The sequence below is a fragment of the Nomascus leucogenys genome, chromosome 9 (genome assembly GCF_006542625.1).
Source record: "Nomascus leucogenys isolate Asia chromosome 9, Asia_NLE_v1, whole genome shotgun sequence".
In the NCBI taxonomy this organism is placed as follows: domain Eukaryota; kingdom Metazoa; phylum Chordata; class Mammalia; order Primates; family Hylobatidae; genus Nomascus; species Nomascus leucogenys.
In genome coordinates, this window is record NC_044389.1 from 33,234,647 (window position 1) to 33,246,290 (window position 11,644).

Genomic DNA, 11,644 nt, shown 5'->3' on the forward strand with positions numbered 1-11,644 from the left:
GTAGTTTGGCCCCAAGGCCAACGGTGGGGCTAAAGTTGGGTCTCCCCCTGGGTTACCAAGGAAGCAGCTTCTTTAGCCAGATAGGATACCAATAACGGAGAACAGAAGGTCAGCAGCATTCTGAAATAGATAATAGGCCAAGTCATTTTGTAAGATATCCCAATGTTTCCTTCTAACTTAGTGAGAAATTATCCCAGGCATAGCAACAGTCACCAGAATTTTAATGCTAGAATAAACCTCAGAGGTCATTAGTCTGATGTGCTCTGTTTCCAAACTGGGAAGTAGGGTTTAGAGAAATTAAGGGACTTGACCAAAGTCATACAGCGATTGAGTTGCAGGTCCAGGAGATCCCAGACTACCTGACTCCAGTTCAGTGTTTTTTATAGCACACAGCCTGATTCCTAATGTGTGGCCTCTGGGAATTCTTGTTTCCTAATGGCACTATGTCTCATGTGGGCTTTTATTACAAATCCTATTTGTAGTTAATAGCAACAGTATTAACAGCCCTCTGGTGGTAAGAACTACCTGCTCACCAGTTTTTGTTTTTCACGCTGAACACTGACTATAGGAGATCGCAATATACATGTTTTTCATTTCCCTGTTGGCAAAACGAGATTCCTAATAAATCTTGCTTTCTGAAGCTGCCTCTAGGGATTGTGGGTAAAATGTAGGATATTTATTCAATGTCAACAAGAAAACAGTTTTCTCATACTTAAAATCAAGGTGTATATTATCTAGCTCAGCAACTAAAGCTGGCCCATACAGAGAAGCAGTAACTCTACAAGGCCGGGTTGATTTGTGAGCTAAAATAATAAGCTCTGTGAAGTTCCTAGAGGGGTGTGGGTGAGTGAGGGATGCGGGTGACAAGGGAGGGCTTCATGTGGGAGATGGGAAGGCTTCATGGCTTTTACTATATTGATAAAAATCATGCATCCATCACCACTGTCAAATCCCAGAACATTTTCATCTCCCCAAAAAAGAAACCCCATACCCATTAGCAGTCATAGCCATTTCCCCACTGTATTAGTCTGTTCTCCCATGGCTATAAGGACATACCCAAGACTGGGTAATTTATAAAGGAAAGAGGTTTAATTAACTCACAGTTCCACAGGGCTGGGGAGGCCTCAGGAGACTCACAATCATGGTGGAAGCAAAAGCTAACATGTCCTTCTTCACATAGTGGCAGGAAGGAGAATGAGTGCCCAGAGAAGGGGGAAGCCCCTTATAAAACCATCAGATCTCATGAGAACTAACTCATTATCATGAGAACAGGATGAGGGAGACTGCCCCCGTGATTCAATTATCTCCACTGGACCCCTCCCACAACACATAGGGATTATGTGAACTACAATTCCAGATGAGATTTGGGTGGGGACACAGCCAAACCATATCACCTGCCTTACCCCTCAGCCTCTGACAACAACTAATCTACCTTTTTCTCTATAAATCAGGGAAGGCTTCAGGTGGGAGGTGGGACATAAGCCAGGCTTTAGATAGAATAGGATAGAGCTGATGAAGGGGGTCCTTATGCCAAGAGAAAGAAATACGAGGAGTGAGGGCAGAGCCATGGGAATGAGCAGAGCATTTTCATGATGAGATGGCTAAGCTGGGATGGAATTAGGTGTGGAGTACAAAGGAATAAGGCTGGATGATATAGTTCCTGGCAACCCAGAGAGAGGATCATAAACAGGAGCCACAGAGACATTTTAAGCAAAGAAGTGGCATTAATGTAGTTGTTCTGGCATGCAGGACAAATTGAAGGACACATAGACCAGAATCATGGGAACCAGTCATTACATCTGTATTGCAAGACACATCTATAAATCACCAAGGGTCTGAATTGGGCATCCTAGTACAAGTAGAAAGGGAGTTACAGGCATGGCATACATTTCAAAGGAAATATTGGGCCCATGCCACGTGCCTGTGTTTCCCTAAGGTAGCCTTTGCTCATTCCTCCAATTGATGAAACAACAAATAGTTTTACTTACGAATATTGTGTTTCTAGATGTCTATATATTGATATTTGTATGTTTCTCATGATTTACTTGATTTTCCAAATGTCTAATTGCTTTAGATGAGGTTTAAATTTTTGGAAGAATTTTTCAGGGTGGAGTTATCATAATACTTTATAGTCTTCAAATGACATGTCAAATATTTTTGAAATCTTTAAATGCTCTGAAGTTTTCAACATATAGCATTTTAGTCAGGCTCTTGCTATTTCAGGCTACAAGAAAGAGACACGGTCGGGGGCAGTGGCTCATACCTCTAATACCAGCACTTAGGGAGGCTGAGGGCGGTGGATCACCTGAGGTCAGGAGTTTGAGACCAGCCTGACCAACATGGCAAAACCCCGCCTCTACTAAATACTAAAAGTTAGCCGGGTTTGGTAGTGCATGCTTGTAATCCCAGCTACTTGGGAGGCTGAGGCAGAAGAATCGCTTGAACCCAGGAGGCAGAGTTTGCTGTTAGCCGAGATTGTGCCTTTGCACTCCAGCCTGGGCAACAAGAGCAAAACTGTCTCAAAAAAAAAAGAAAAGAAAAAAAGAAACACACCCAGCTTATGCTAAGTGTTGGAGCTTTATTGTTGGAATTTGCAGGGAAGTAAGGGAATGGGTCAAGTGCTCAGCAGTTTTGCAGCCATTCTGTGTTCCACATTCTGGTCCAAGGGTTTCAAAATGGAATGCACATCAGGCCTAGACTGGACTGGGGAGCAATAAAATACTTTGACGTGATTCAGGTTACTGCAGAGACTTCTGCGACCCTCCTTTTCTGTAGTACCTTTTACATTTCCCAAGAGAGGATGTGACGGCATTGTTGCTATCCAGTGTGAAGGACCACCACTGGATAGAGTTTTTCCCCAACACAGCACGTTGAGTAGTGCTCTGCATCATAGTTAATCCATACTTGATTGCCTTTGACTGAAGGCCAATTCCTATAGTAATTAGCTGTGGCAGGGCTGATATCTCTCATCGCAGATGAACTGAACCATAATTATTCAGGCAGAAAGAAATGCTTGGGGTCTCTTTCCTTGCAGAGGTCTATGGCAGACACTCAGAGCTTCCTGTCTAGTTTAGATGGGTTGGATGATAGTAGAAACCAGTGTATGGAGATGGTATAGTGGGAGGAATTATCTTTACCCAAAAGAGGCATATGATAACTTTCTGAGTTTTAAACTTAGGAAGACAGCTGGGTCTCAAATGGACAAGGATTCCTACATATTTTGAGCTTATCCCTAGCTTCTGCTTACATTGAAAAGTAAAATTTTCTCTTTTCCTCCCCTAATGAGTCAGAAAATATGGTCCCATGGCATATGTGGGGATTGTCGTTACTGTATTTTATTGTGGCTGTTATGGAGATTAGATACCAGAGAAGGTCAACTGATCGACTTCTCTTTTTTTCTTCTTGTAGTCAAGGATTATCTAAGTGAACTTGTCTGAGGTTATCAGCAACCAATGAATATTTAGTAACTCCTTTATATAATTAAGAAATAAATATCAGCTTCAAGAGGTCATCTCATGATTTCGTCTCATAAAGTAGCTTTGACCTATTGGAGTGGTTCCTGGAATGTTTTGGGTTGAAAAGGATTCTAAGGTTTTGGTCCTTCTCAGAAGGAAATAATGCCCATAATTATTAGTGACAAATACTTGAAGACAGGAGGGAGGGAAAGCACCATGCACGTGGTACTCATCAACCTTCTTATACCCCTTGCATGATTGTCAATAGGCACACTCTCCTCCCTACCACATCCCAATTCACTAGATCTAAAACTCGGAGATCTTAGGGAAGCCTGATTTTTTTTTCTTTTTTTTTTTTTTTAAGACAGAGTCTCTCTCTGTCACCAAGTTGGAGAGCAATGGCATGATCTTGGCTCACTGCAACCTTCGCCTCCCAGGTTCAAGCAATTGTCCTGCCTCAGCATCCTGAGTAGCTACAGACGCATGCCACCACACCTGGCTAATTTGTGTATTTTTAGTAGAAACGGGGTTTCACCATGTTTGCCAGGATGGTCTCAATCTCCTGACCTCATGATCCGCCCCCCTTGGCCTCCCAAAGTGCTTTTTTATTTATTTTTTTTTTAATTTACTTTTTTTTTTTTTTTTTTTTGAGACTGAATCTTGTTCTGTCATCCAGGCTGGAGTGCAGTGGCATGATCTAGGTTCACTGCAAGCTCCGACCCCCGGGTTCATGCCATTCTCCTGCTTCAGCCTCCCAAGTAGTTGAGACTATAGGTGCCTGCCACCATGCCTGGCTAATTTTTTTGTATTTTTAGTAGAGACAGGGTTTCACCATGTTAGTCAAGATAGTCTTGATCTCCTGACCTTGTGATCTGCCCACCTCGGCTTCCCTATTTATTTTTTTTTTGAGACAGAGTCTAGCTCTGTCACCCAGGCTAGAGTGCAGTGACACATTCTCAGCTCACCGCAACCTCTGCCTCCCAGGTTCAAGCGATTCTCATGTCTCAGCCTCCTAAGGAGCTGGGATTACAAGTGTGCACCAATATACCCAGCTTATTTTTGTATTTTTAGTTGAGACAGGGTTTTGCCATGTTGGCCAGGCTGGTCTCAAACTCCTTACCTCAAATGAACTGCCTGCCTTGGCCTCCCAAAGTGCTGGGATTACAGGTATGAGCCACTGCACCTAGCCGTGGGTGTCTGACTTCTTTTGCTTTATTCCCACTCAAGTCTGTGTTATTGACAAAGCCTTTTCAAAATCTCTCCTTTTTATTCCTCTAGCTCTAACCTTGGTCCAGACACCAGCTGTATAGACTATCAAAGCTGTTGTCATTTAGAGGGGAATAGTAACTATAGTCCAGGGGATGTCAATTGGAAGCCCAGAAAAAGTCCCACAGTTAGCAGATCCCTGGGACTCTCACCATATCAAGATTTACTCCCCCTCAGCCTTCCAGGTCTAAAAACTCAATAATGTCGGTGCCCCAAATTGGACACAGAGGGAAATAAGTTATATGAGTCAAGTCATCGGAGACTGATATATAAAGCATTAAAATATTTACCAGCCTTGCAGAAAACTGTAAAGTCCCCTGAGCTACACATTTGTCCCTGGTATGGACTCTCCATACAAGTCAGTACATGGTCGGAAGAGGTTCTGATGAACTGAAGTCGTAAGCTAGTTGTGTGATCCAAAGGGAATCAAGCCATGATGGCCCATCTCCACCAAGACTATCTTATCTCCACTTGCCCTGGGTTGTTCTAGGTGAGCACTGCCATGCTCCAACCTTTGCTGGCCATCATGCCGGTGACGCACCCTCGTTAGCGTGCTGTTTAATGGCGTTGACATCACTTGGCTACTTTGGAGCTACTCCATTCACTTTGATCTGAACAACTGCCTTGTAATATGGAGTGCTGAGTTTTATTAGCTGAACCCTCGCAGGTTTGGGGGTCCCCCACTCTCATGCCCACCTTGCCCATTTGCTGGCTGCTTAGCCAGCCTTACCACCTCCAGCAAAGCCCTTCCACAGACAGTGTCTCAGGAAGTCCTCACAATGTGCTTGGGAAGCAGGTAAAGCATGGCTTACCACTCCTATTTTACACACTGGGGAGCCACGGCTCAAAACAACAGCAACAAAGAAACAAGTTATCCAAATTGTCATAGTTTTGCTGCAGCTTACGTGCCCCAGGGCCAGGCCTGGGACTGCATCTCTTGACTTAGGGGCCCATGTTTTCTCTGCCACCTGCCTCCCTGTTCTTTCTCCATTCAAGTTACCAAGATAAAAGTTCCTACTCACTGCTCAGAGTGAACTTCCTAACAATGGGTTTTCAGGCCGCCACCCGGCATCTGACTCCCAGCTCCCTATTCCCCCGATTTTCCTTTCTGCTCAGTCCAGCAAACCCTGCTCCTATTCCCGCTTGCCTCTTTGCTTCAGCCCTTGCCTTGGCAGTGCTGAGCACAGAGAAAACAAGTTCAGAGTGTGCTTCTGGGTCCCGTTTGAGGGCCCTTCCCCAAGCTTCACGGGATATCAGTTTGGCAGGTCACCTTCTGCTGGCACAGGGCTCAGGGACCTTGAGATGGCGAGGGGCGGGGGAGGGATGACCAACTGAGAACTGAATATTTTCAATGCATGTTTGACTCTCATTTCCATTCAAGGCTCCTCATTAGGCCACAGATGCACCGCGGACCTGTTCTTCCTTTTGGGTTGGCATGGTGCAAAGCCCCATTAGCAGTAATGTGCACCAGTGGGACTCCAGGGAGAGGAAGAAGGCTGAAAGGGCTGGAGTTCCTGGTCCAATTTTTAAAGAAAAGAAGAGAATAAAAGGCCCATAAAACTCAGAAACACTTCTTCCCTTGGCTCATTCACATGGAAATGCAAGTCTGATGATCATGGACAAGGAGGTGATGGCTCCAGGAGCAGGGGTCAGGGTGACCTCCAGGCCTGTGTGCACCAGCAGGGTTCACCCCCAAGCCACCAGTGCCAAATGGAAAAACTTTATTGTCATGTCTTTGGACACTTGGCAGGAAGTACCACGGGTGTTCCAATTATTAAACTAATAAGCACTCGACCTTGGTCAGCCCCCTTTCTGGTGCACGTACTCCTAAGAGTTGGATGCTGGGAAAATTCCCCATCATGCATGAGGTGCCCCTTTGATTGCTATATTCACGATATGGGGCAGAATGAGGATAGCAGTAATGACTTTGGCAGTGGCTCTCCAAGATTCTTCCGAAGGGCTGTGTGTGCAGGTAGGGTGAGCTCAGACCCAGGAGGTGCCCGGGATAATACTGGGAAAGGAAGCTTTAGATCTTGTTTCTTGAAGCCTAAAGAAGCAGATATTGAAATGAGATCCATGTTTTGCAACCTAGCCTCTTAGTGACAGACATAGAGAGAGTAGTACTGCCTTTGTTGCATCATTCTGCTTGTTACTTAACCTGTGAGCACACCTGCCCTGAGCAGAGCATTACAGATGATACACAGAAAAATGCCAACCCTGGTTCCATTGGCACAAGCTTCACCTTCATTCACTGGAGCCTCAGCCCATAGCCACCCAGGGAGGCAGGCAGGGCAGTGTTAACCTTCCCATTTCACAAATGAGAAAACTGAATTGGCATATAAGTGATTTGTACGTGGTTAAGAGTTAAGTCTTGAACCCAGGACATCTGTCCAATTCCAGTACTTTTTTTTTTGCAAGATTTTACCTTCTGAAAAGATCTCAAACTAACCCACGTGGTGAGGATTAGGAAGGGACATCAAATTTGGGACTACGATTAACTCTCAGTTTGAAGACAACTTTCATGACATCTGGGTTTCCCAAAGAACCACCAGTTACCAGGCTTTCTGTAAGAGGCCTAAGTTGAGACTCTCATCTCCAGGGATAGGCTAATACTAACATCATCAAAACAGATATGCTGTGTCCTTCAGTTTAGAAAACTGTCTTCCCCTGCACAGTTTCACACTGTGCTCTCTACCTGGAGGCTAGGTTTCTCATCACCCCTGCCACTCACTTGAGCCTCCCTCCATGGCTGCTGACTTCTTTCTTTTCTTTCCCTGGGTTTATTGCCCTTCTTGCTGCCTTCTCCACTTTGCTATTTGAAGATGATTGTTGATGGAGACCAGAAAATTTTACATCAGCACTTTGTATACACTGGAGGAAAGAAAATAGAGAAAGGGAAGATGCAGCCAGGCATTTCTCTGTTTTACCCGCAGGCCTGGACAGCAGCCTTTTCCACTTGCCTCCTCCGACCTGCAGTCTGAATTCCATTCCCAGGGCAGGGCTTGCCCCAGGGAGGGGACCTCCTTCTAGAGCATTCAATGAAGCTGCAAGTATGTTAGTGTCCACAGTCAGCAGAACCTCTCATGACCATTTATTACATACCTGGGGTCCTCTTATCTGTCAAATAGGAATGATACTGTGGAGCTGCACCAGCTGGCGTGTAGCCTCAACAGCCTAGGGTGCTGCCTAGGGATTAGAGGGGCTTGGAAAAAGAGGTGATTCCTCTACAGTGACACAGCTAGTCAGAGGCAAAACCGAGGCTCATTTCTACTTGTGTTAATCTCTTTCTTTTTTCCTGTAATCTGTATGATTGAAGGATTGAGAGGAGTATTCTGCATCTTTTTAAATGGCAAAATAAACTGTTCAAATATCCACTGTTAAGGTAGAGGGGAATGTGGTGTTGCAAGAAGAAAATTGCCCTGCTAGCACAGATGTGAGAAGACAACTCCCAGAGCAATCAGCACCATTACTTTCCCTTAACTCCCCAAGGTACCCTCCTTGCATTTATCTTTCTCTCCTACATTGACCTTCACTGGAGAATAAAAATTAGAGAGAGTGAGGAATTGCATGTGATTTGTACTGGGTTCCTGGATCCACGCCCTCCTTCCTAGCCCTGTTCCTCCAGGCTGGCTCTACTGTGGCCTTAATAAACAGAGGGTGGGAGCTGATGAAGACATGCAGAGAAGACTTGACTGCAGCCTGTGGTGTAGGCTGGCCTGGGAACAAGTCAGCAGAGGCACATTCCATCAGTTGGCAATGTTATGAGCATAATAACTTCCTTAAGTGATACAGGTTGTAGTCTTGTAGCCTAAGTTCCACAAAGCTTCTTTAAAATGTTTTATAAGCATGTTCAGCAATGGCAGTTTACTATTAGTAATATAAATCATAGGCCAGTCACAATGTTGTTTTAATATTTTTAATATTCCCAATTTTCTTACACTAAGTCTCTGACCAATATCAAAAAAATAAAAAACAAAACAAAAAAAAAGATTCTTCAATTCATACCATCCTAATCTAAATGAATAAGTCTATGAAAAATGGCTGTTTCCATATTAGCTTCTTTGGACTACTTTGGAGCAGTTTTGGTTTTTGACTCTAGCCCCTCTCTTCCATAAAGCAGCCCTGTTAAAAGACTCTGTTTTAGATCCCTGATTTTGGCTACTGGTGAGAACCATCAAGGGAAACAGCCAGCCCTCTGTGTCTGTCCCACCTACAGACCTGGACAGTGGCCTTCTCCACTTGCCTTCTCCGACCTGAAGTCTGCATTCCATTCCCAACACAGGGCTTGCCCCAGGGAGGGGACCTCCTTCTAGAGCATTCTTTCCTACAGTCCTTCATGTCTGTGTTCTGAGATAAAGCAAGGCTTGTACTCCATCCTCTTTGCCAAGTATCTGCTTATCACTAGGCAAGGCAAATATTATTGGATGTTTCAAATTACCACTAACCAAATTCCAGTGCAGTCCAAATCATCTGGTTAATCGTTTTGAGCAGTCCTGGTATTGACAAGCCCTTGAAGGAGGTCAAAAGCTTCAATGAGGATAAATATCAGCACGCCCTTTTGTACTGAATGTGTGAAATTGACATTCAAGGACATAAGCTCCACCAGGGTAGGAATTTCCATCTGCTTTTTCTCTAATCTATCCCCTAGAAACACCTAGAATGCTACCAGAACAGTACCCAGATGAGTGCCAGGGACATAGTAGCTATTCAAGAAATGATTCTTACTATATTTTTTGCAATTTATTTAAATTTTATTGTATATATTTAAGGTGTGCAACATGACATTTTGATGTACATAGTGAAATGGTTACTATAGTCAAGCAAATTAACATATCCATCATCTCACATCATTACCCATTTTTTTGTGTGTGTGAGGCAAGAGCAACTAAAATCTCTTTTAGCAAAAATCCCCAATATAATACAATACTATTAGCTGTAGTCTTCATGCTGTACATTAGATCTCTAGACTTGTTCATTCTACGCATCTGCTACTTTTTATATTTTGACCTATATCTCCCTATTTCCTTCCTCCCCAGCCCCTGCTCTTGTATTTACTTTTTTATTCTCTACCTCCGTATATTAACTTAAAAAAAATATTTCATATGTAAGTGAGATCACACAGTATTTCTCTTTCTGTGTTTGGTTATTTCCCTTAGCATAATGCCCTCCAGGTTCATCCATGTTTTTACAAATGGCAGGATCTCATTCTTTTTTAGGCTGAATAGTATTCCATTGTGTATAGGTACTACAGTTTCTTTAGCCATTCATCTGTCAGCAGACACTTTGATTATCTTGGCATTGCGAATAATGCTGCAATGAGTATGGGGGTGGATATATTTTCATCTCTTTCAGGTATATATCAAGAAAAGGGATTGCTGGCTCATCTGGTAGTTCTATTTTTAATTTCTTTCAGAACCTCCGTACTGTTTTCCACAGTGGCTACACAAATCTGCACTCTCCCCAACAGTGTAATAAAGTTACCTTTTCTCTCTACCCTCACAAACACTTGTTATCTCTTGTCTTTTTGATAATAGCTATTCTAACAGTTGTGAGGTGATACCTCATTGTGGTTTTGATTTGTACTTCCCTAATGATTAGTGATGTTGAACATCTTTTCATATACCTGTAGTCATCTTTATGTCTTTTTTGGAGAAAAGTATATACAGGTCTATTTTTTGATCAAGTTATTTATTTTTCTGATACTGAGTTGTACAAGTTCTTTATGTATTTTGTATATTAACTCCATATCAGATATATGGTTTGCCAATATTTTCTCCCAACCTATAGGCTGACTTTTCATCTTGTTGATTATTTTCTTTGCTGTGCCAAAGCTTTTTAGTTTGATGCAGTCCTATTTATTTATGTTTTCTTTTATAGCCTGAGCTTTTGGTGCGATATCTAAAAAATCCTTGCCAAAGTGAATGTCAAGGAGCTTTTCCCCTATGTTTTCTTCTAGGAGATTTTGGTTTCAGGTCTTACATCTGGGCCTTTTATCCAATTTGAGTTTATTTTTGTGTATGTGTGAGACAAATTCCAATTAGATTCCTCTGCATGCAGAAATTTAGTTTTTCCAGCCCCTTTATTTCCACATGAAAAATTCTTTCCTCATTGTATTCTCTTGGAGGCCATGCCAAAAGTTAGTTAACCATATATGCTTGTGTTTATTGCTGGGCTCGCTATTCTGTTCCATTGGTCTATGTGCCTGTTTTTATACCAGCACTTTTTTTTATTACTGTAACTGTATAATATAATTTTAATTGAAGTAGTGTGGTGCCCCAACTATGTTTTTTCTTTCTTGGAATTGGTTTGGCGATTCAGGGTCTTTTGTGGTTCCATGCAAATTTTAGAACTGTTTTTTCTATTTCTCTGAAGAATGCCATTGGAATTTTGATAAAGATTACATTTAATCTGTAGATTGCTTTGGGTAGTATGAACATTTAGAATATTAATTCTTCCAGGCCTGGTGCAGTGGCTCATGCCTGTAATCCCAGCACTTTGGGAGGCCCAGGTGGGTGGATCACTTGAGGTCAGGAGTTCAAGACCAGCCTGGCCAACATGGTGAAACCCCATTTCTACAAAAATTAGCCAGACATGGTGGTGCATGCCTATAATCCCAGCTATTCGGGAGGCTGAGCTAGGAGAATTGCTTGAACCCAGGAGGTGGAGGTTGCAGTGAGCTGAGATTGTGCCACTGCACTCCAGCCTGGGCAACAGATTGAGAATGTCAAAAAAAAAAGGAATATTAATTCTTCCAATCCATGAATGAAGGATATCTTTTCATTTATTTGTGTCTTCCTTCTTTCTTTCTTTTTTTCTTTTCTTTCTTTCTTTTCTCTCTCTCTCTCTCTCTTTCTATAGACAGAGTCTCACTCTGTCACCCAGTTGAAGTGCAGTGGCACAATCTTGGCTCACTGCAACCTCTG

At 42.9% G+C, this 11,644-nt stretch overlaps 1 long non-coding RNA gene across 1 annotated transcript; it reads left to right on the forward strand.

Annotated features, from left to right (window-relative positions):
- The first annotated feature begins 6,914 nt into the window (after nucleotides 1-6,914).
- Nucleotides 6,915-8,668, forward strand: LOC105738770. The gene is made up of 3 exons (XR_001114623.2): nucleotides 6,915-7,177; nucleotides 7,655-7,771; nucleotides 8,038-8,668. It is a non-coding gene; the product is annotated as an uncharacterized LOC105738770 (long non-coding RNA).
- The last annotated feature ends 2,976 nt before the right edge of the window (nucleotides 8,669-11,644 follow it).